Source organism: Bos grunniens, chromosome 14 (assembly GCF_055505025.1).
Source record: "Bos grunniens cultivar Pamir isolate PY7600 chromosome 14, Bosgru_T2T1.0, whole genome shotgun sequence".
NCBI lineage: Eukaryota > Metazoa > Chordata > Mammalia > Artiodactyla > Bovidae > Bos > Bos grunniens.
The window spans coordinates 70,134,222-70,156,201 of NC_141178.1; the positions used below are offsets into that span (position 1 = coordinate 70,134,222).

At 41.7% G+C, this 21,980-nt stretch overlaps 1 long non-coding RNA gene across 4 annotated transcripts in view; it reads left to right on the forward strand.

Annotated features, from left to right (window-relative positions):
• LOC147359652 (uncharacterized) overlaps positions 1–21,980 on the forward strand; it is a 49,759-nt gene that overhangs the window by 4,453 nt on the left and 23,326 nt on the right. Inside the window, exons 3-5 of one of the 4 annotated variants that reach the window (XR_015141124.1) lie at positions 7,118–7,225; positions 8,690–8,825; positions 11,495–12,330. This is a non-coding gene — a long non-coding RNA (uncharacterized LOC147359652). Of the gene's footprint in view, positions 1–6,725; positions 7,226–8,689; positions 8,826–11,494; positions 12,331–21,980 lie in introns of those variants that run through there. The other 3 variants (XR_015141125.1, XR_015141122.1, XR_015141123.1) reach the window with 3 other exon arrangements.

Genomic DNA, 21,980 nt, shown 5'->3' on the forward strand with positions numbered 1-21,980 from the left:
AAAGGAAATAAAAGAAATTCCGTGCATTAAGACAAAGCAAGAAAAGAGTGAAAAACAAAATTGCATGGATCAGACAAAAGGGAGTTTAGCATAATGTGGGGGATGAACTCATGTAAAAATGGGAGCTCCATAAAGGTTACAAAATAATAATACTTGACGAGGATGAGATAGTTAGCATCACTGATTCCATGGACATGAATTTGAGCAAACTTTGGGAGATAGTGAAAGACAGAGGAGTCTGGTGTGCTGTAGTCCATAGGGTTGCAAAGGAGTTGGACAAGACTTGGCTACTGAACAACAACAATAATGCAAAATTATTTTGTATTAGTTTGGAAAAAAATTATTGAATAATTTTGTATTATTATTACTATTTTGGCCTATTTTATTCACTGATGCCTAGAAAGGTGGAACGATGCCCAGATTATAGTGAGTACTGAAATATTTGATTGACTAGATGAATGAATGAATGAGGCTGATAGGATGAGTTAGACCCAAATCACTGAGGTGTTTATGTTCTGTCCTAGTAAAGATTTTAAATTTCTTTTTTTTTCTCTGAAGTTTGATTGGAATAATGATATATATGAATTTAAGAAGAATATCTTTGGTTACCATGGGCACTATGGATTATGGTCAATTTTGTCAAGATACCAGAAATGGACCATTATTTAAGGGGTCTTTGCAAAAGTGTCACAGAGTGCAATGAAAGCTGTGTATTCCTTTTGAGATGTTTTTGAGGAGCCATTTATATGGAGGTATCCAGTAACAAAAGGAAGAAGAGACAGCAGACTTCTGGAGAATGCTTTCAGAGATGGTCAGAAGACCTGGATCCAGGGAAGAAACTGTCAGAAATGCTTCAGAAAGTGCTCAGAATAAAATGATGAAGGGACAGTGATATTTCAAGCAGGTGGGGAGTCACCATGGCTAAATGCTTCAGAAAGGAAAGAGAAGTAATGTGAGAACTGAGGAAGGATCCTTGAACTTGCCGTTGATGGTCACTAGCGAACTTGGAGGAGGCCATCCGTCAGAGGGGCTTACGTTCCTGTGAGTTCCAGGAGCGAGTGGGAGAGTGTTTGGGAAAGTGTTAGGTATGTTTGGGATGTTTAAAAAGAAGAGGGAAAAGAAGATTGAGAGAGAGCAAAAAATAAGACAAAGTAAATAGTAATGCTTGTTTGCTTTTTGAATGCAAACTTTCAAAATAATTGAAGAGTAAAGGATTAGCCAAAGGGGAGAAAGGAAGAAATGTGAAACTGGACATCAAAGAAAAACAATGAGGCTGGAAAAGAATACAGATGAAGGAACTAGACTTACAAAGTAATGAAAAGCTTTTCTTTCTTAGACAGTGGATTGAGTTAGGGAGAAAATTTGGAGGAAGAAGAGAGAAATGTAATAAAGGTGTCGGTGTTCTGATAAGATCATTTTGAATGAATGAATGAATGAAGTCTGACTTCCCTTAGTGGGAGTAGCCTCTTTGGAAACTGTTAATCTAGCTTGTGGTAGAGACTGAGTAAATATTTATTGATTGAGTGAATTAGGACTCATATGAAGAAAAGAATTCATTCATGCTGAGACAGCAGGCTTGGCATAACCGTTTTGTGTGTGAAAGTGGGAATGTTACTGTGGAGAGTGGGAACTAGATGTGAATAAGAGAGGCACCACTCAGCACCTGAAATCCAGCTGGGGGTGGGCAGTTGATGGTTTTGCTAATTAGCACCATAAGCATTTTTCTCCTTTTCTGCACTCAAAAACCTGGAAATAGAGGGTAGAAATTGGAAAGGCAGATGATGACATGGAAAGTCAAGAAGAGACAGGAGGGGACTTGCACGACTGTAGCTGAAAGAGCTACCCCTTGGTCTCTAGCTAGTAGAGGACGCAAGAAAGATAGATCTGGGAGAGTGGGAAGGGATTTAGGGATAGAGTTGGAAACTAGGTCAAAGAGAAATTTTAGTGGAAATGAAGAAGTGGAATGTGAAGAATAAAAGCTTGCTTGCCTTTTTAAAACATAGCATTTATCAACTGTTTACATCCCAGGATTTCTTGAATTTACTGTATACTCTCATAAAGGGATAAATGACATGATCATTCCTAGTACTGCAGATGAGGAAACTGAGGTTATAGAAGTTATTTGTTCAATGTCACACAGCTTGTAAATTTCAGAATAGGAACTATCACCCTCAGCCATCCAGTTCCTAAATTGGATTGAATTCTTAGCCTCAACATTGTAATGGCACCTCGGGTTATATTAATACATGAATTTCAGAATCTGATATATTAGAATTGGATTAGCTTTTGGTGCTGGTGTTATCTAAGGGACAGGTCTGCATGTTCAGTGACTGAAGGGCAATGAAGGTGAAAGCTAAAGAGTTTATTCTAGATATTAAGTCAACAGTAAGAACATTATAATTTCCCCAATTGCCAGAAAAACCTTGGCATATGGAATTCTCTGAGACAAGCTTCTTTCCCCTTGTAATCATGTGTGTGCATACACAGATTGATTTAAATTTTCAGAAGCTGAATTAGCATCTGTGTTTGAGAAAGTTTGCATAAGATGCTGTGAAGTTCATTTTCCTTGCCTTCCGGGTTCTCAGTGGGTTCCCCAAAGAGGATCAGTTGTATTTCAATAAGATGAAAAGATTTAGTTTTACTCACTGAAACTGTTTCAGAAAAAATAATAAGGACCAACGTAATTCTGTCTGATTTTTAGGTCAACTGCTTAATTGGGAGTTGACCGCTTACTGGCAATTAACCTGGAGTGGAATGGACCTTGTTCTTCCTTGTCATTATCTCAGCCACACTTTGATAGGTTTGTCTTCTCACCGAATGTGACGTACCCTGGTGAGACACCTATTACCACAAGATACCCAGGTTTTGCAGATCGTTGTGAAGACACTTAGAATCTCAGAATTGGAAAAAAAAAAAAAAATTCTCTGCACAATTGGTCTGTGTTGAATAGGTTTTAAAAAGAAATGAGATGGATGATACCTCAGTAATCTCATCTTCATTTTATAATTGGAGAAACCAAGGCTCAGAGAGGCAGAAGTTTTCCTTTCCAGGTATAGGAAACTAAAAGTTTTGTTTTTGTTTTTTTTTTTGCTAACTCATTATCAGAGATTATGTGTAGCAGAGCTCATAATCCATTCTCCGTTTTCATTTAGCAACAGGTCCAAATATTTACATGAACATATTGCTCGCTACCTGACCAAATTTCCCACCTTTCCTTACAACAAGATGTGATCATGTGACTCAGTTTTGATCAATGTTATATAAGCAGTAGTGGCATTTGCATCTTCCAGATGTTCTCTTTAAAAGAGAGAAGGTATGTCCTTCAACTCTTTAATTCTGTTTAGTTCCTAGAATACGCAATTGCTAATTTCAGAAAGAAACTTGGATCATGAGGGTATTTTGGGAATTGAAGGACCAAACACAGAAGAGTCTTGGTTGCTGATGACGGGAAGTCAGTGTATCCGCTGTGAAATGCTTACCTTAAGGCTTTCAAACTTGAGAATGAGATTAATTTTTTCTTTACTTAAGCAATAATTTTCTAGGTCTCTTTTACTCACAGCAGAACTTAGTCCAGATGAACGCAAATATGTATGATTTGTTTTTATTAATCTTGGAAATGCTATTCCTGTGTGACTCGGACCTCTGGGGTTTGAGTCAATACTGAAGTACTTAGTGTTTCCGCCTACCTACGGATAGGTGTCAGTGATGTTGGGGCCCTGCAGCATTGGTAGGTTGACATATTTCCTGCTCCTAAATAATCCATTGTGATGTTTGAGCCCCTCCCAGTTCTGAGGAATTAAAGAAAACAAGGGTTTTTGTGACCAGGTAGATAGTGAAAACCAAGCTTCCTGTGACCTGGGGCCTCCCATTCTATTCCAGAAGTATTAACAATTAGCATTTCCCTGGGTTTCTGGGCTTTTGTGACTTGTCCAAGCTTCAGAGGTGACTCTGGAAACCCCAAGACTGGTTGGTGACCAAATTCAATCGAATCTTGACCAAAGGAGGCATTTTCCAGGACTGACACATCTTCACACGTGGCTCTAGACTGGACTACCTGCAGTAAGGAGTGTGAGAAGGAATTTTGCCGTGTTCTAGATTCTTAATCTGAACATACCCCAATAACCATAAATTATGTGAGAGGAGGGACTATGGCAGTGTTGTTCTGTCAGTGTTTGGCACTGGGGGCACCCTCTAAAGAATGAGTAAGCAAGAGAAAGTGGGAAAAGAAAGAAGGAGTGAGGAAGAAAGGAAGAATATATTAAAAAATAAAGAGAGAATTTTATGTATAGCATGAATGTCAAAATGACATGTAAAGTGTGTGTGTGTGTTTAAGTTAGTTTTAGGTAAAATTCTTTGTAAATGATTCTTGCGTTCTTCATCCAGTTTCTCTCAGTCATTAGTGTGTTTTGCTAATAAGGATGTTCTCTTGGATATAAAAGTGGGAATGCCTTTCACTCAATCTCCCAACTAGGAGTTAACTCGGCTGCTAGTTTTAAGAGACCTCAGGCCATTGAGCAAACGCAATCCCCAGAGTAATTAGCTTTAACCTCTCCAACCTTTTTTTCCTCATTTGCTGCCCTCACACATTGGAATTTTCTGCAGCTTCCTTGAACTCTGCTGTAGGGAGTCTTCTAGAGGAAATGGTTTTCATGAGGAGCCTTGGGAGATTAGTGAGTTTCTGTGAACACTTGGAGACTCCAAAGCAGCTGGTCCATAACACGAAGATTCCTCTCTTTTAAAATCTCTCATTGCAAAGATCTTTGTTGAAGAAAGATAGGAAGGCTCCATCTAGGTCCCTGGGCTCCTGTGAAGTAATGAAGGTGATGAGCTCATGGAACCAAAAAGGAGGTGATGGGAGGTCACCAGCTGTTCCATGAGCAAGAAGGAACAGGGTAATGGTAGACTTATGCGTCTCCAACTTAACTGCTTCACTTATGGCTCAGCTGGTAAAGAATCTGCCTGCAATGTGGGAGACCTGGGTTTGATCCCTGGGTTGGGAAGATCTCCTGGAGAAGGTAAAGGCTACCTACTCCAGTATTCTGGCCTGGAGAATACCATGGACCGTATAGTACATGGGGTCGCAAAGTGTCAGGCAAGACTGAGCAACTTTCACTTTCACTTTCAACTTAACTGCAACCTATAGGCTGTTAAGTATAAGCTACTCCTCTGAGCCTTCCAGCAACTATCCAAGTGGTAACATTATGTACAAGAAAATGTGTGCGTGCTCAGTTGCTTTAGTCGTGTCTGACTTTTTGCAACCCTGTGGACTGGAGCCCTCCAGTTTCCTCTATCCATGAGATTCTCCAGGCAAGAATATTGGAGTGGGTTTGCCATGCCCTCCTCTAGGGGATTTTCCCAACCCAGGCATCAAACCTGTGTCCCCTGCGTCTCCTGCATTGCAGGCAGATTCTTTACCCACTGAGCCACCTGAGAAGCCCAAACCAATGAGATTACACTTTAAAAATCATGTTATTAAGATATAATTCCCACTAAAAAGTGTATCATTCCATGTATTTTTGTATACCAGAACCAAATCATTCAAAGAACCGCTGATCAGAGTTAAAGATCTCATCCAGGTGAACCCTGATATTCCGAGGGCATCGCTATTGCTCAAAACATGTTTGGACGTTCCTGAGAACTGCCTTCAGGGCTTATAGCACATTCTTTTGAGAATGTTCTTTCTTCCCTATGGTGCTGAATCTTTATCCTCTGAGGGTGGAGTCGAGGGTGGAGTCCATTCTTTGGAAACAGACAAGTGTCATGTAGAGCCAATTCTGTTGAATAAAGGTTCTGATCAAGCTGTGTAATGTTTGGAGTCAAAACCAAAGGGTGGATTTAAAGTCTTGATTTACTTTCTTGTGTGGCTTAGAAGCATGTCCTAAATGAAGTGAAGAAATTATTTGACTTTAATCTCTCTCACTAGCATTGTTGGGTTAAGTAGCAAATTTTCCTTTCAAAGAGATAAATCAATTTCTTTCCCTTACAGTCACACTTGTGTGTGAAAATGCTAACTACACTAGAAAGATAGGGGTGAACAAACACTGGACCAGGAAATAGAAGATGAGAGGAAAAATTCAGGTCCCATCACTTACACCCAAGTATGCCACTTAACTTCACCAGGTTTCCATTTCTGCCCTGTAATTGAGGCTAATACCGTCTGCCTTGTATATTCAGCAGTAAGTTTAAAACTGCTGTAATATGTGAAAGGGAGAGTATCTAGTCTAAAAATTCTCACTGTTGCAACTTCAAGAAAAAGTGCCTTCCAGAGCTGAAGTCATGGGTGTTAAGGATTGGGTGGAGATTTTGCTGGGAGGCATCAAGTTTATAGTAGGGCCGGGCCTGCTGCTGCTGCTAAGTCACTTCAGTCGTGTCCAACTCTGTGCTACCCCATAGACAGCAGCCCACCAGGCTCCCCCATCCCTGGGATTCTCCAGGCAAGAACACTGGAGTGGGTTGCCATTTCCTTCTCCAATGCATGGAAGTGAAAAGTGAAAGTGAAGTCGCTCAGTCGTGTCCAACTCTTCGTGACCCCATGGACTGCAGCCTACCAGGCTCCTCCATCCATGGGATTTTCCAGGCAAGAGTACTGGAGTGGGGTGCCATTGGGAGAGAGTAAATCTGAATCTCTTTTTGTGACCCAATGATCTTAATCAACTTGTCCTTAAGGAGCCTTTAAAGTTTACTTAAGATAGATGTTTCTGTGTCTTTCTTCCTTCCCTGCTTTCAACCTAGTCACCTGCTATTCAGCCTTCACATTTCAGTTTAAAAATCACTTTCTCATGTATTTTTTCCTGATTCCTCTTCCTGCAACTAGGTAATGTCCCTCTGACACCTGGTTCCATAAGCTATATGCTCCTTTTCTGTGCAAATCTGTTTCTGGTTACAATTATTTATCAATATTTGCTAATGTCTCTGTTTGGGTCAGCTCTGTGTTCCCATTACTTAGCATAGTACCTGGCGTGAGTCACGTGCACGGCAAATATTGACTGAGTGTGTTTACAACCAGATTCTTCTTTCCTTCAATCTTTAAGCTTGACAGGATATTTCACACAGGAGCTCATGCTGTATTTTTCTAAAAATTACCATGGACTAAAAAATTTGTTTTGTTGTTGTTCAGTCGCTCAGTTGTGGCCAACTCTTTGCGGCTCCATGGACTGCAGCACGCCAGGCTTCCCCGTCCTTCACCATCTCCTGGAGCTTGCTCAAACTCATGTCCATTGAGTTGGTGAGTAAATTTGTAGAAGAGATATATGTGTTTTTTAATGCCCGTTTTCTGCTGAGGGGCAAACTGAGGCTTTAGAAAGGAAGTGGTTTATTGAATGTCAACAAGCTAAGTAGGGATAGAAGCTGGACCCGAGCTCATGTTCATTGCTGTCATGAGTAACGTTATACTTTACTCTGTCCAGTAACTGTTTTCTAGCCCTGTGTTCATTTTTTGTGAGCACATTGTAATGAACAGTGTTTCCAAAATTTCCAAGTGTCAATTCTGTATAAGTCAGGATTTGTTTTGACTTTGTGGGAAAGAAAACACCAAAATACGGTTTTTGTTCTTCAAATTGAGGTTTATTTCTCTTTGAGGTGAAGGTCCTAAGGGACCCATATTAGGGACCACGTTCCTATCTTTTACCTTTTACATAGGTCTTCCATTCCCAAGTTCATCTCAATCATCAAGATGGTTATTTTTTCAGCTGGCACTTCTGAGGAAAGAGGAAAGGCAAGGACAGCTCCCTTTGGTTAAGGACATTTCCAGGAAGTGGCCGTCACTACTCCTGCTCACATTCTATTGGGCAGGACTTACCACGTGACCATACCTAGTTGAAATGGAGGCAGGAAAATGTAGTGTTTGTCCCACGCAGGCATGTGTCCAACTGAAAAAACAGGTCTCTGTTACTGAGGAGGAAGGTGTGAATGGATAGTGGGGATAACTCCCACAAATGCTTAGATTTCAGAGGATGGTCTGTCTATCTATAATCCAAGAGTAGAATTGGCCAGGGCTAGAAGAACAATGGGGCTTCCCTGGGTGGCTCAGATGGTAAAGAACCTACCTTCAATGCAGAAGACCCAGATTTGATCCCTGGATTGGGACGATCCCCTGGAGAAGAAAATGGCAACCCACTCCAGTATTCTTGCCTGGAGAATCCCATGGACAGAGGAGTTTGGTGGGCTACAGTCCATGGGGTTGCAGAGAGTTGAACTCGACTAACATTTTCACTTTCAGGAGAAAAATGAGAAGTTTACAAAATACTTTGAGCATTCTCCTGTGGTTATGCATGTAGAAATGTATGGGTATAAAATATTCTGGACTTTTTCCTTCAGATAGACCAATCTGGGGATTGGGTATATATGTGGAAATGGAAAATTCCCAGAGGTGGTCTTATGAAATAGTCCGTGACAGTTTTTTTTTTTTTTTTTCCCCCATTTATACACTAATTCATCTATTGATTCACTGAACATTATTGAAGGCCTGCTAGCCTTCAGGCACAAAGTCAATTTCCAAATGTTGTCATGACTAGGATAAACAAATCCTGACTCCTCAGCTCTGCAAGCATATTTAAACAGGACTGATGGAGTCATGCAGCTACTGTCTGATATGTTCCAAAAATCTCAGTGTTTTTACCTCAAATCTTAAGAATAAGACAGTATTTCCCAAGAGAGGATCATTTTATTTCTTTTCATGCTGCCTCTACAGAAATGCTGTCTTCCTCTCATGGACCTTGTTGCAGGACAGAGGACTTTAGGGTGATGCGTATGTCACCTAGAGCTGACACAGAGCAGACTCATGTTCAAAACCAGCATGCTCTTTTACTTCTTTGAACACATGCCAGGTACGTAGGCATAAAGAATCACACTGAATTGTCACAGCAGCTCTGTGAATGACTGTGCTATTGGGTAACTTGATGAAGCCTGAGTCCCACCACCTTATATAAGCTACACCTGAGCTCTCACTCTAGACACCTCAAGCAGATTAACAGTCTAAACACATGCACTGTGCTCATGCTTGCTAACTTCAGAATCACAGGTTCAAGGCAAGTCCCTCAGGCCATCTTCCAATCAGATCAATAATATAGTCATAAAATTTCTAGACTCACCACTGCTTTAAAGTGTACCATTAGGACAAATCTATAGGCGAAGTAAAGAGGCTCAGAGAGGTTCCTCAAGGGCACACAGTGTGTAAGAAGCACAGCCAGGCTACAAGCCCTCTGCTACAGATCCGATTCTGTTCATGGTAAGAGCCCCATGCAGACTGTCTGGATGAACAAATGAGCACTCCAGAGAGAATGTGAATGTTCAGGTCCTACTGTGGGAACCCTTTTGAAGAGTTGTATCCTCATTCCTACAGAGCTAAGTGCTCTTGGGACTGGATACAGGTTGCTAACACCTGTGCACAGCCAAGTATCTATGGAACCAGGCAGTTGACTCCTTGGAACGTTACTATTTCTTTGTTTGGCTGCACTGGGGCTTAGTTGCAGCACATGTGGTATCTTCTTTAATTGTGGCATGTGGGATCTAGTTCCCTAACCGGGGATTGAACCTGGGTCCCCTGAATTGGCAGAGTCTTAGCCTCTGGACCACCAAGGAGGTTCCCCCCTTAGAACTTTAGAGCAAGACCGTCTTTCAAGAGTTTTCAGATCTAAGTCCTTGATTTAGGAGCTGAAGAAAAGGAGGTTCAGAGAGTTCTAATGACTTCCTGTGGTCACACAGTGAATTAATGATAGGAGTGAGATAAGAGTCCAGGTCCAACCCCCCGCTGCTACTGAAGACCTTGTTTATACCTCACTGCCTGGGGAATGAGCAAAGGAGGAGGCAGAGGCAAAGGATGTGTGATCCTGGAATATAATGATCTTCTGTTCATGGTACTTAGAGCTTAATGTTTGAGGGCTGCAGAAGGACTGAATTAAGACTAACTGGTAAATGATGGCGGGGAGGACACCACTTAAATCATTTCCCACCCCTCTCAGAGTATGTGGATATGAATAAAGCCACTTACTGCATTCCCACTGGAAGAGGCTGACGCCTTTGCTGGGTTATCAGTTACACCTTAACTACACTATCCAGTAACCACTTAAGAAGGATTAGTGGATAATCAGTTGAGTGGAGGCAGATGATGTCAGAAGGAGGATCATGGACCTGCTAATGGTATACTTCATGATATTTCCTTGGTGCATTTGATATTTCTCAAAAAAATTCATTTGTGGCAGTATCACATGGAAGAGAGGGCACTTAGGTTAGAATCCTAAGTCCATGGTGTGCCGCACTCACCCTAGAACCTAGGGCACGAGTGAAACCCAGCTTCAGCTATAGGAAACTGAGGCCTGCGAGAGATGTGTCATGATAGGGGCCCTGTCGGTCTGTTGTTCATCGGGGTATCCTCAATACTGAGTACATGCTGGACACAGTGAGTCTTTAATTAATAGTTGCTGAATAAACTGAGGCTTGTGAAAAGTACTCAGAATTGAAAGGGTACTAGGAGTTGCAGTGGGACTATTTAGAAGCTATTTTCAAAATAAGAATAAAGAAGGAAGAGGCTCATTGCTCAGGGCAGAAAACAATGTTAACGGAGAAGAGAAAGGAGACATTGCTGAGTAAGTTTTGTAAAATATATCATCTCTGTCAGGGATAATGATCTTCCAGCTGGAAAGGACAGACATGGAGAGGAGGATACATGAGGAAATGCTATGGAAGCACAGAGGTCGAGATGCAGAAACAAAATAAGTAGGTCCCCCCAGGGCAGAAGCAGACCTTTATTAAAGGCACATCAGGCACTGTGTTAGGGGTTTTAGATATGCAGTTGAATTCCTTTCTCACAGCAGCTCTGGAAGACGTATATTATATCCATTTTACAGGTAAAGAAACTATAGGAAGAAAATAAATCATTTGCTCAAGGTCACCACCTTGAATAAACGACTTTTAATACAGAGATTTGAATACACAGTTGTAACTCTAAGTAATCTTCCAGGAACTACAGAGGACAATTCCAGAGAACTGAAGATGGGCAAATTATTCAAAGTTAAATAGGAAGAAAATATAAGTGGTAGAATTTCCATCTAAATTTGATGTCTGTCCCCAAGAAAACCCTACAGCTGAAAATGTGTACATATAAAAAAATTACATATATATGTGTGTGTGTGTATGTTAGTCGTTCAGTTGTGTCTGACTGTTTGTGACTCCATGGACTGTAGCCTGCCAGGATCCTCTGTCCGTGGAATTCTCCAGGCAAGAATCCTGGAGTGGGTAGCCTTTCCCTTTTCCAGGGGATCTTCCTGACCCCTGGAAGGAAGGGGTCAGGATCAAACTTGTGACTCCTGCATTGCAGGCAGATTCTTTACCATCTGAGCCACCAGGGAAGCCCATGTATATATATACAAATGTGTATGTGTATATATGTATAATATTTTTTTTCCAGAACTTGGAAGCAGTGATCACCAGAAACTGGCATGGTTTACCTAAGGATATGAGAGGTGATGATATATTACCTTCTTTTCCTTTCTGGCAGGATTGCTAGGCCAGCAAAGCATCAAGTGCTCTGACACCATGTGTGTCAGGTTCAGCATGGGACTTGAAAGTTTCCTTCCTCATATTTTGGAAGAAAAACCTGAGAAATGAGAGCTGGACGATAGTAATTTTCTTCTTTAGGCCATACCACGAGGCTTGTGGGATCTTGGTTCTCTGACCAAGGATCAAACCCACCCACACCCTCGGCAGTGAAGACATGGAGTCCTAACCACTGGACAGCCAAGGAATTCCTGACAGTAATTTTCAATAGCTAGACAACTGCTTGAAGAATAGAGTACTCTTTAGCTACCTGCATACCTGTCTGTCTTCAGCCTTCTCTGTGAACACTTAGCTGATTGTTGGAAGTGAATACTGAGTTTGTTAAAACGTCTGATGCCATGGTGTCAGGAAGTATTGCTGGGAATCAAAACTTCAGTCCAAGAAGAAACAAGAGTTTCCTGTTGGCAAGAAGACCCAGTGATGAGCCAAGCTACAAGCTGGAAAATTGCACACAGAGCAAAGGGTGTGATAGTGATGATGCTGCTTAAGGACTGAGCTAGACCATCATCAGACTTCACTTTAGAGTAAGTCTCCTGAGCGTGCCACACTCTACTTAAGGACAACCTCAGGCACAGAGTTTTAAAGGAGAGTTGAACCCACCAATTGGCAGTGTGTGTGTGTGTGTGCACGTGTGTACACGGAGAGTGTCATGTGACTTTGAACATGGGGAGTGGAGCTAGGCAGAAGCGAGATTTGATATTTAAGCTAGATGGAAAAGAGGATTAGAGGGATTTATTAGTCATTGTCAAATAATCAATGGTCTTTTTATGTGGAGAAGAATTGGTGTGTTTCTTTATTTTACTCATATACGTTTGCTTTTCATGTCTTTCTTCCAAAAAGGTTTTGAAGTCACTAAAAAGTATTCAAAGTTGACTCTGAGTAACTGCAGAAGTCAGAACTAGGCCACATCATGAATATTATAAGGAGCCCATCCTAACCATCTGAGTTAAAAACAATGGCATGACCTGCCTGGACAAGTGGTGACCTCCCGTTCCTGGAAGCATGTAAGAGCTAGGGGACCAGAAGTGATGAGTGAACACACACACTCACAAACACATACACACATGTACACATACATACACACATACTCACAGACACACACACTCACACTGAGTTGGCTCAGTTGGCTTGTTAAGGTATCTTCCAGTGCAGTTTCTCTTATTTATTTAGTTAAGTTGGATCCTTGTCTTGTGTATATTGCTTTATTTTCAAATTGTTCTTTATAAAAACAAACACACCATAGTTACAACAGTCTTTGGGCTCTGGATGCAGTCACTAGTGTCCTGCACAGCTAAACTCAAGCTTGTAGGATAAGCTGCCATTGGGAAGATCGTCTTGGAAATATCGCTAGTCAGACCAATTTTACTAAGATACATAATGATCATAAGTTTGCTAATAAGTCATTTCTAATTATTTTGGAAAGAGGACTAAAAGCTGTGGTAGAGCTCGGGGCAAAATATACAAGACTTTTTTCTACAATTCTCCAGCCCCTTCTTCTCTGGGAAGCACTATTATGCATACACAGGGTTTTCATTTTTCTCTTTTCTGATCATATTCAGGCTTGACTGCCCTTGGCTACTCTTTGGCTCCTTGGGGTTTCAGAGCAGGGGAAGTGGGGGGCTGTAAGAAGCTACTGACATGACCCAAAGAAGCATTTCATGTTTCATCAAGAGAGTTTATGTTCAAAGAAGGAAAAAGATATAGCATGCAACTCTGTGCTCCCTGCCAATCAGAGACAAACCGGTATGAAATTACAACCATCGGACTCTTTCTGTTGTCTTTAAAGTTATGTCCAGAGGAATATGGGCTCTGCTGTTTCTCCAAGAGTCAGGTTTCCAAATTCAAGAGAACAGCACTTCCTAGGGAAGCCTTCTGTGATCTCTTCCAGAAAGCTGTCCTTCCCTTCCTCTAACTGTTGTATGTGCATCTTCCATGTTGTTGGTTATTTCCACATTTGTCTGCCTTTCTGAGGCAAAGTAACAGAATACTTGGAGCACAGACCCTGGAGCAACCCTGGCTTCAGATCCTGGGTTTGCCTTTACTGACCCTGCGCCTCTGGACAGCTCTCTCGCGGGCACAGTGAGGACAGCAGCGTCTGTCTTGCAGGGTTGTTTGCACACATCCTGAGATCCTGACATTGCAAAACCCTCAATACGATGAGCTACTGTGATGGTGGTGGTTGATAGAACAGGCTCTGGAACCAGACCTGCCTGGGTGAGTTTGTCGCAGTGCTCCATTGTTCCTCTATCTCAGCTTAGCCTTCCTCAGATGGAAGACGGGAAAAACCACAATCTCTGTCTCAGTGGGTTGTTGTCAGGGTGATTCAGGAAAGTGTCTGGCTCATGACACTCAGGAAAGGCTACACACCAGACTCAATTTTTCCCAGCGGTGACCTGTTCTAGTTCATCTCTTGTACTCTTAGCACCTGGTCTGGGTTTGGCACAACTTAGGGGCTATTGAATCTGTGGATGTTGACTCTCCTGGGTTAACCATCTCCCGTATCCTGCCCTCTGCTAGCATGGGGCAAGCACCCATATACACACATATCAGGAATGTGTATATATACACACATACACAACGTGTGCCCACCACACCCACAGACACCACATCCACACATACACACTGCATGTGCAATATACACAAACATCACACATACCACACCACACACCAAGCACAAAGGCATAAACAGCAGACACCGTCCCCCACACAGTCCACCATACCACATACACACCATGCACACACACACACCATGCACACACACACACACACAGCATATACACACCACACCCAGAAAGACGATACCCACACACATACAGATGCTACAGCATACACCCAGAGACCACGCTTCTCACCCACAGATACACAATATTACACACACCACATGCACCGCACACCAAGCACCAATGTGCAAACACCTTCCCCCACCCCATTGTGTCACACCCACTCTCACACACAGTTACAACATACACATCACAGAAAGCACAGCTACACATCCACACACCTTTCCCTTCTCCCTCAGCTGCTCTGGGAGCTGACGGGAGCTGTGTCAGCTTCGAAGAAGTGACTCAACTTCCAGGGCTTGTTTCTACAAGCACGAAGTCCCTCATCAGCTGTGGCCACCTCCCTGAGAAGGCACGCGGGGCGAGTTCCAAATTTGCATTTTGGCCTGAGGAAAAGGGTGTGGAGTTATTTTTTCCCCCTTCTGATTGTCAAATAACACATCTGCCCAGGCCAAGAGACCATTTCTCCAAGCAGAGGTATAGGTGAGGCTGGTTATTCTTTCCGAAATTCCACACAGCTCTAATGAATGCCATATGCGTCACAGCTAACAGGCCTTTCTCCCTGGGCAGTCGGCCCTGCAGAAGTTGCTAAGATTTATCATCGCCACATTTCAGAGATGCAGAGCGTCAGGGCTGGAAGGCTTACTGGAGAGTGTCTTTCTTGTCCAGCAGTTCCCAAACTTTACTGGACGTTTAGAAAACCCAGAGCTCATGTTATTCACACATGTCACCAGGCTCTAACCCTCAGAGATGATAACTCAATGGGACTAGGGTGGTGTCCTGAAATTTACCTTTGAAATGAGCAACCTAAGTGATTCTGATGCAGATGGGTGGGTACACAGATGCAAAACATCAGAATCACTTATTTAATAGTTGGGGAACACTTGAGCACAATTATCAGATAACTGACTGGTATGGTTAGTTGGTTAGTTAGTGGCAAGATTAGAACTAGGCCTCAGATTCTGTTGCTTCTAATCCAGTGTTTTTGAAGTATTTATCTTAAATCCCTTGGTTCATCCTGTCTTTATATCCCCAAGCACTTTAGAGTTGAGCCTTTGCCAGAGAAAAACCTTGAATTTGTGTCAGAGGTAAGCAAGGTTCCTCTGTGACCACAGTCTCCTTTTCCCAGGGAGACTTGATTTCCCCAACAGAATCCCCTTCTTGACTATCAAGTGCACTGGTTATCACGTCTTTCTTAACCTAGGCTTCAAATTTCAATTGTTGAGTATGACAGGAAGGGAAAGTTAAGCTTCTCAAATTGGCCTAAGCCTCACCCTACTCAGAAGTCAAACGTTCCCCAAAGCAACAGAATTTACTCACTAGAGACATCTTGACTGTTTGGGCCAGTCATCAGAAAACTATTGCCTATAGCCCAAATCTGGCCCAGTGTCTGTTTTTCTAATAAAGTTTTACAGGAAAACAACCATGGACATTCAATTACATATTGTCTTTGGCTATTTTTGTGCAAAGTGGCAGAATTGCAGTAGAGATCATATGTCCTGAGAATCTAACATATTTCTCATCTGGCCTTTTTGCAGGAAAACTTTATTGACCTTTGACTTAGATTGTTAATTGGGACACTCCCAGGGGCCATGGAACATGTTACGCAAATTAAACCCAAACACTCACAACAAAGGACCTACAATAAGGACTATGACACACTTCCCGATGTCCCCCTGCACCTCACAGGGTAGCCTTCATTAAGGATGAAATCACACCATCTAAACACTATCATGCTGAACCGGATTGGTCATTTCAGATATTTATTTGATAGGCAATGAAATTTTAGATAAAGTGAGTTTTTACTTTCTGGGATTTGTTGAAGAGTCTATTGTATCAAAGAATAACCTAAGCTAGGCTTGATAAGATGATGGCTTCTTTAATAAGTACCAGACATCTTTTCTACCCCCAAGCTCCCTCATTCTTGTGCTATCCTCAGTTATGTCCAAATGTTTGTGACCCCATGAACTCTAGCCCCCCAGGCTCCTCTATCTACTGGATTTTTCAGGCAAGAATACTGGAATGGGTTGCTATCCCCTCCTCCAGGGGATCTTCCTGACCCAGGGATCAAACCCACGTCTCCTCTTTGGCAGGTGGCTTCTTTACCACCAGGGCCATCTGGGAAATCCCCTTCATTCTTAACCACTACTAAATATGCTTAGTTTGCTTCATATTTCATGGATTTGTCACTTCCTTCCTGGATCCAGCGTCTTTGTGGAAGCGGGTCTAAAAAGGATGGACTCCGAGCTGAAGGATGCTCCCAGAAGCAATTTCTTTCCCTTTTTTTTTCTTTTTTATGATGTTGCTTAGCAATAATTTGATAGAGGAAAGAGAGATTTTAAAATCTGGAGGATGTGGCAAAAATGGTTTGTGAGCCATGACTGAGAAATGATCCATGAGTAATATTTATCACTGTACCTCTTAATTTCATAAATGCTTGTATATTCACACATTTTTCAGCCATTCAAATAATTCACACTGTAAGGAGACATTTGGTGTAGAAACTCTTCACGCAGGAGTTTTTACCAGGACACAAGAACAAACTATGACAAAAGCCATCATTATGATCTATAGTTACATAGGAGACAGAATTGCAAACCTGTTTTTTCAGAAGACTGGGTTCATGCTTGTACCTATGGAAGTTTGAGTTCGAGTGCCATGCTTGAGACAAAAATAGTATCTACTTCATAGGGTTCAGTGGATTCAATAAAAACATTTGTATATAGTTTAAGCACTGTGATTAGTGGTCCATGAAACCTATTTTGTTGGTGGTGATGATGATGCTATTCCCAGCAAGGATAATACTAGGGTAGGGCATTAGAGTTATGCTCTCCTGAGGTCCACCAATCAGAAGGAGAGTTTAGAAAGTGGTAAATCAATTTCACTGTTGGGCTCATTTAGTGGCTTCTCATTATTCATGCTCTTTCTTCTGTAACTAGAAGCCTGTCCCCCTATGACCTCTGGACTAAGGCTGTGGATTACTTTGACTATTAGGCTGCTAGCAAACATGCCACAAGTAGAGGCCTGAAGAGCCCTTGAGTGTCTTCTCTTCTCTTGCATGATTGACTTTTCTTGAATATGGAATCCTACCAACTGAATGGGACCAAAGCTGGATTGGCTTGCTGGAGAATGAGAAATCAGACAGAGCCGAGTTGTCACAAAGTCATCTTGGACCCGTCCATCCTCAAACATGTGACGCAGAAGCTCAGCCAGGATTAGCTGAGCTGCCTAGCCAACTCAGCTGACCACAAATGCTTGAGTGAGCCCAGTCAAGATGAACCACACCAGCCCAGATCAGCAAAACTTCCCTGTTCATCTGTAAATTCTTGAGAAAGAATACATGGCTTTCATTTTAAAGCTGCTAAATTATTATGGAGTGACTTGTTACATGGCAATAATTAACTGGTAGAGAGAGTATAGTATATTTACTCATTACTAGTAAATGATTGGTTCATCAAAGAAGTTGAAGAATGAAATGTTCTGGGATCATCAGAAGCTTTCTTATTCTGTACAAATGGTGGCAGTCTGGAAGCCCAAAAATGAAAATCGTGCTCAAATTAACCCTGATTCCCTTTGTTAAAATACCAACCCAGGCTGTAGAAATAGTTAATAAATAAATAGCATAATTGCTAAAATGTTAAAATTGAGGATGCATTCTGAAATATTTCCTACTCCTTACAGAAAGGAAGTCTCCTGGAAAGAGACACACCTAATTCAGGTTAAAAATAGCACAACTAAATTTCTGGGAAAGAGGACAGGAGTTTGGGGGGGAAAAATTATCAAAAAAGCATCTTTTTCTGCAGACATAATGCACTTCCTGAATTTCTGTGTCAGCTTGTTCATGATAAGGGAGGCTGGTGAAAAACAGGAAGAGACAGAATTGGTTTATAAAGGTAGAGCAGAAAAACATAGAAAGAGAAGATTGTGGGTAGAGGAATGCTACCAACCAACCCTGATGCAGTTCTTAGTGGATGATCGGGCTCTGGATGATAGGGTTGACCAGTTCTGCAGCTCCCTGGACAAATTTAAATGTCATCAGCATTGGAAGATCAAAGCAGTGAGGAAGAGCTACAAGTGTAGTTCAACTGTAGGCCTGCAGCAAAATTGTGAAGTTCAGATTACCCAAGCTGGTAGGCAACTTGTGATAGGGAATCAGAGCTAATTATGGAAGGTATAAAAGTAAATGTCATTCATTCATTCATTTACTTATGCAATTCTGTTATAAGATATATTACAAGCTATGTGTGTGTATAAAGTTTTCATTCATCCATTCGTTCGCTGAAGATATGCATTGAACCAGATAATAGGACAGACACTGGGGATACAAAAATGAAACAGAACATCTTTGTCTTCAGGAATTTACAGGCCAGAGTGAAAAGACAGAGAAAGAAACTGGTATCGGCCATACTGAAAACCATTATGGAGGAGGTTTGAGGTGCTTCTTGTTTTCTCTGTCAAGTTCTCAGTCAGTTGAGATGCATAGGGGAGAAACACATGGACAGCAGCATGTCAGCTCTATGAGTGATAAAAAGTGAATTAGAGACTGATACCAGATCTGTCACCCAGAGGTCTCACTAATAGCACTCCAGACCAAAACTGAACTTACCCCTCTGGCTTCTGGTATAATCGCCTAAGAGCCATAGCTTTCCCCATAGAGAGAAGTCATTACCACTGAGTGGAGAGCAGACCAGAATGTATGCTAAGCTTCAGGGGCTAGAGAAACAGGGAGAGAGGGAAAAGAGGAGGTCATGCATGATAAACTTGCTCAGTCCCTTCTCGTAAGTGCAGAAATCAGATACCTCATTCTTCCTTCAACAAGAAGAAGTGAGTGAGGAATGGAAACAGAGAAAGTAACCATGTCTCTTTCCCAGTGGTGTCTGTTTATGGAAGGAGGGAGCCAGAGATAGAAGGTTCTCCCCTAAAACTTTGAGATAACACAGAAGGAATGCTTAAGCTAACCTGGTCTTAAGGATCAAAGAAAGTTTCTTCAAGGAGTTGGCTCATTCGTATGGCTGAAGAAGAGCTGTACAGGTGAGGAAAGTGTATTATTGGGTTTCAGAAAAGACAGCCATTCAAGAAACTGTTCACAAAGTTGTAGTATCTAAAATGGTTGGTGAGTATATTGCAAAAAGTGGAATTACTTGCCAAGCTCATTCAAGACAGAAAAAATAAAATAAAACCTCAGCTGCCATACAGAGACAGGAATGCCCATATTCAAGGAGAATTCAAGCTGCCAACTTAAGGAAGTCTGTAAAGGATGAATAGGAATACAGGAGATAAGATGCAAAATCTGTCTGGGGCCAAGTATATCTAAGCTGCCAGAATACCAAGATGGAATGTGAGCCCATTCTCTTTATACTCCATCCCATTTACCTGACTTCATGCCCCAGTTGGACGTAATGATGTCCTGTATGAAGCCAGGCAGTGACAGAGAGACTAATAGATAAGAATAAGGTATCATGAAGACCAAGAAGATAGAATCTATGTGAACCAACATGGCCAAATATGACAGTAAGATGTTTGAAGAAAGTATGATATGAATAGAAATTATAGTATGATATGAATAGAAATTAGAAAGTCAGTGCCATGGGGACCATTCAGTTCTCTGAATGTCCAGTTTTGAAGAACTAGCATTCTCCCAAGGCAGAAATATCCAACAACAGTTGGGAAAATGGGTGAGATAAGGAGCAAATGTCTAGTCTAGATTGAAAGAGTCTGGCTAAATGCTGAGAGTAGATGAACTTACACACATTAAAAAAAAAAGTAGTGAAGAGAAAATAATAAGGCAACTGAGGAACTGAGTTTGAAGAGACACTTCTGTTTTAAAGGTCAACAGCAAAAAGTTCAGTTCAGTTCAGTTGTTGAGTCTTGTCTGACTCTTTGCAACTCCATGGACTGCAGCACTCCAGGCTTCCCTGTCCATCACCAACTCCTGGAGCTTACTCAAACTCATGTCTATCAAGTCGCTGATGCCATCCAACCATCTCATCCTCTGTAATCCCCTTGTCCTCCTGCCCTCAATCTTTCCCAGCATCAGGGTCTTTTCCAATGAGTCAGTTCTTCACATCAGGTGGCCAAAGTATTGGAGTTTCAGCTTCAGCATCAGTCCTTCCAATGAATATTCAGGACTGGTTTCCTTTAGGATGGACTAGTTTGATCTCCTTGCAGTCCAAGGGTCTCTCAAGAGTCTTCTCCAACACCACAGTTCAAAAGCATCAATTCTTCAGCACTCAGCTTTCTTTATAGTCCAACTCTCACATCCATACATGACTACTGGAAAAACCATAGCTTTGACTAGATGGACCTTTGCTGGTAAAGTAATGTCTCTGCTTTTTAACATGCTCTCTAGGTTGGTCATAGCTTTTCTTCCAAAGAACAAGCGTCTTTTCATTTCATGGCTGCAGCCATGATCTGCAGTGATTTTGGAGCCCAAAAAGTAAAGTCTCTCACTGTTTCCATTGTTTTCCCCATCTATTTGCCATGAAGTGATGGGACTAGATGTCATGATCTTAGTTTTCTGAATGTTGACTTTTAAATCAGCTTTTTCACTTTCTTCTTTCTCTTTCATCAAGAGGCTCTTTAGTTCTTCTTTGCTCTCTGCCGTAAGGGTGGTGTCATCTGCATTTCTGAGGTTATTGATATTTCTCCCAGCAATTTTGATTCCAGCTTGTGCTTCATCCAGCCTAGCATTTTGCATGATGTACTCTGCCTATAATTTAAATAAGGAGGGTAACAGTATACAGCCTTGATGTACCCCTTTCCTGATTGGGAACCAGTCTGTGGTTCCATGTCTGGCTCTAACTGTTGCTTCTTGACCTGCATACAGATTTCTCAGGAGGCAAGTCAGGTGGTCTGGTATTCCCATCTCTTTAAGAATTTTCCACAGTTTGCTGTGATCCACGCAGTCAAAGGCTGTGGCATAGTCAATAAAGCAGAAATAGATGTTTTTTCTGGAACTCTTGCTTTTTCCATGATTCAATGGCAAGAAGAGCATCCCTCAAAGAAAAAAACATGAGATACAATTATGCTGGAAAATTTCCAAAGTCTAGTGTTGCTAGAGAAATGGATATTTATTGTGAGGTTAATTTTATTTTGGACTTTCTTTATTTTAGTCTTATTATCTATAAAATGAGAAGCAAAAATAATTGCTAGTCTAAGCATTTGATGACTGAGAATCTGGATATTTAAGGGTAAGAAGAATGTTTCTTTAGAAACATTATATATTTATGTTTATAAATATATATATAATATATATATAGCATAATATATTAACTGACTTTAATATTTCTGCTTCCCCATGTCCTTCTTGCCGGTACCGCCCAGGGAATGGGGGGAAGATTGAATGCCCGTGGGATGCAAGGGAAAGTCTCTCTCTCCTTCTGAATCTAGAGAACCAAGAAGAAAGTCAGGGATAGAGAATGGCAACCAGGGATGTAACCCTACTTCTCACTCTGGAAGGTGGAAGACGTGTTGTCTAGGTTGGGGATTATTTAGGGCAGAGGGCTCTGGTCCACCTTCCTATTGAGGACTCAAGGAGGACACTGTAATGTAGAGCAGGCACAAGCCAATAAGAGAAGGCCCAGCATGGTTTAAGAGGTTGGCTTTCCATCAGATCAGATCAGATCTGTCACTCAGTCGTGTCCGACT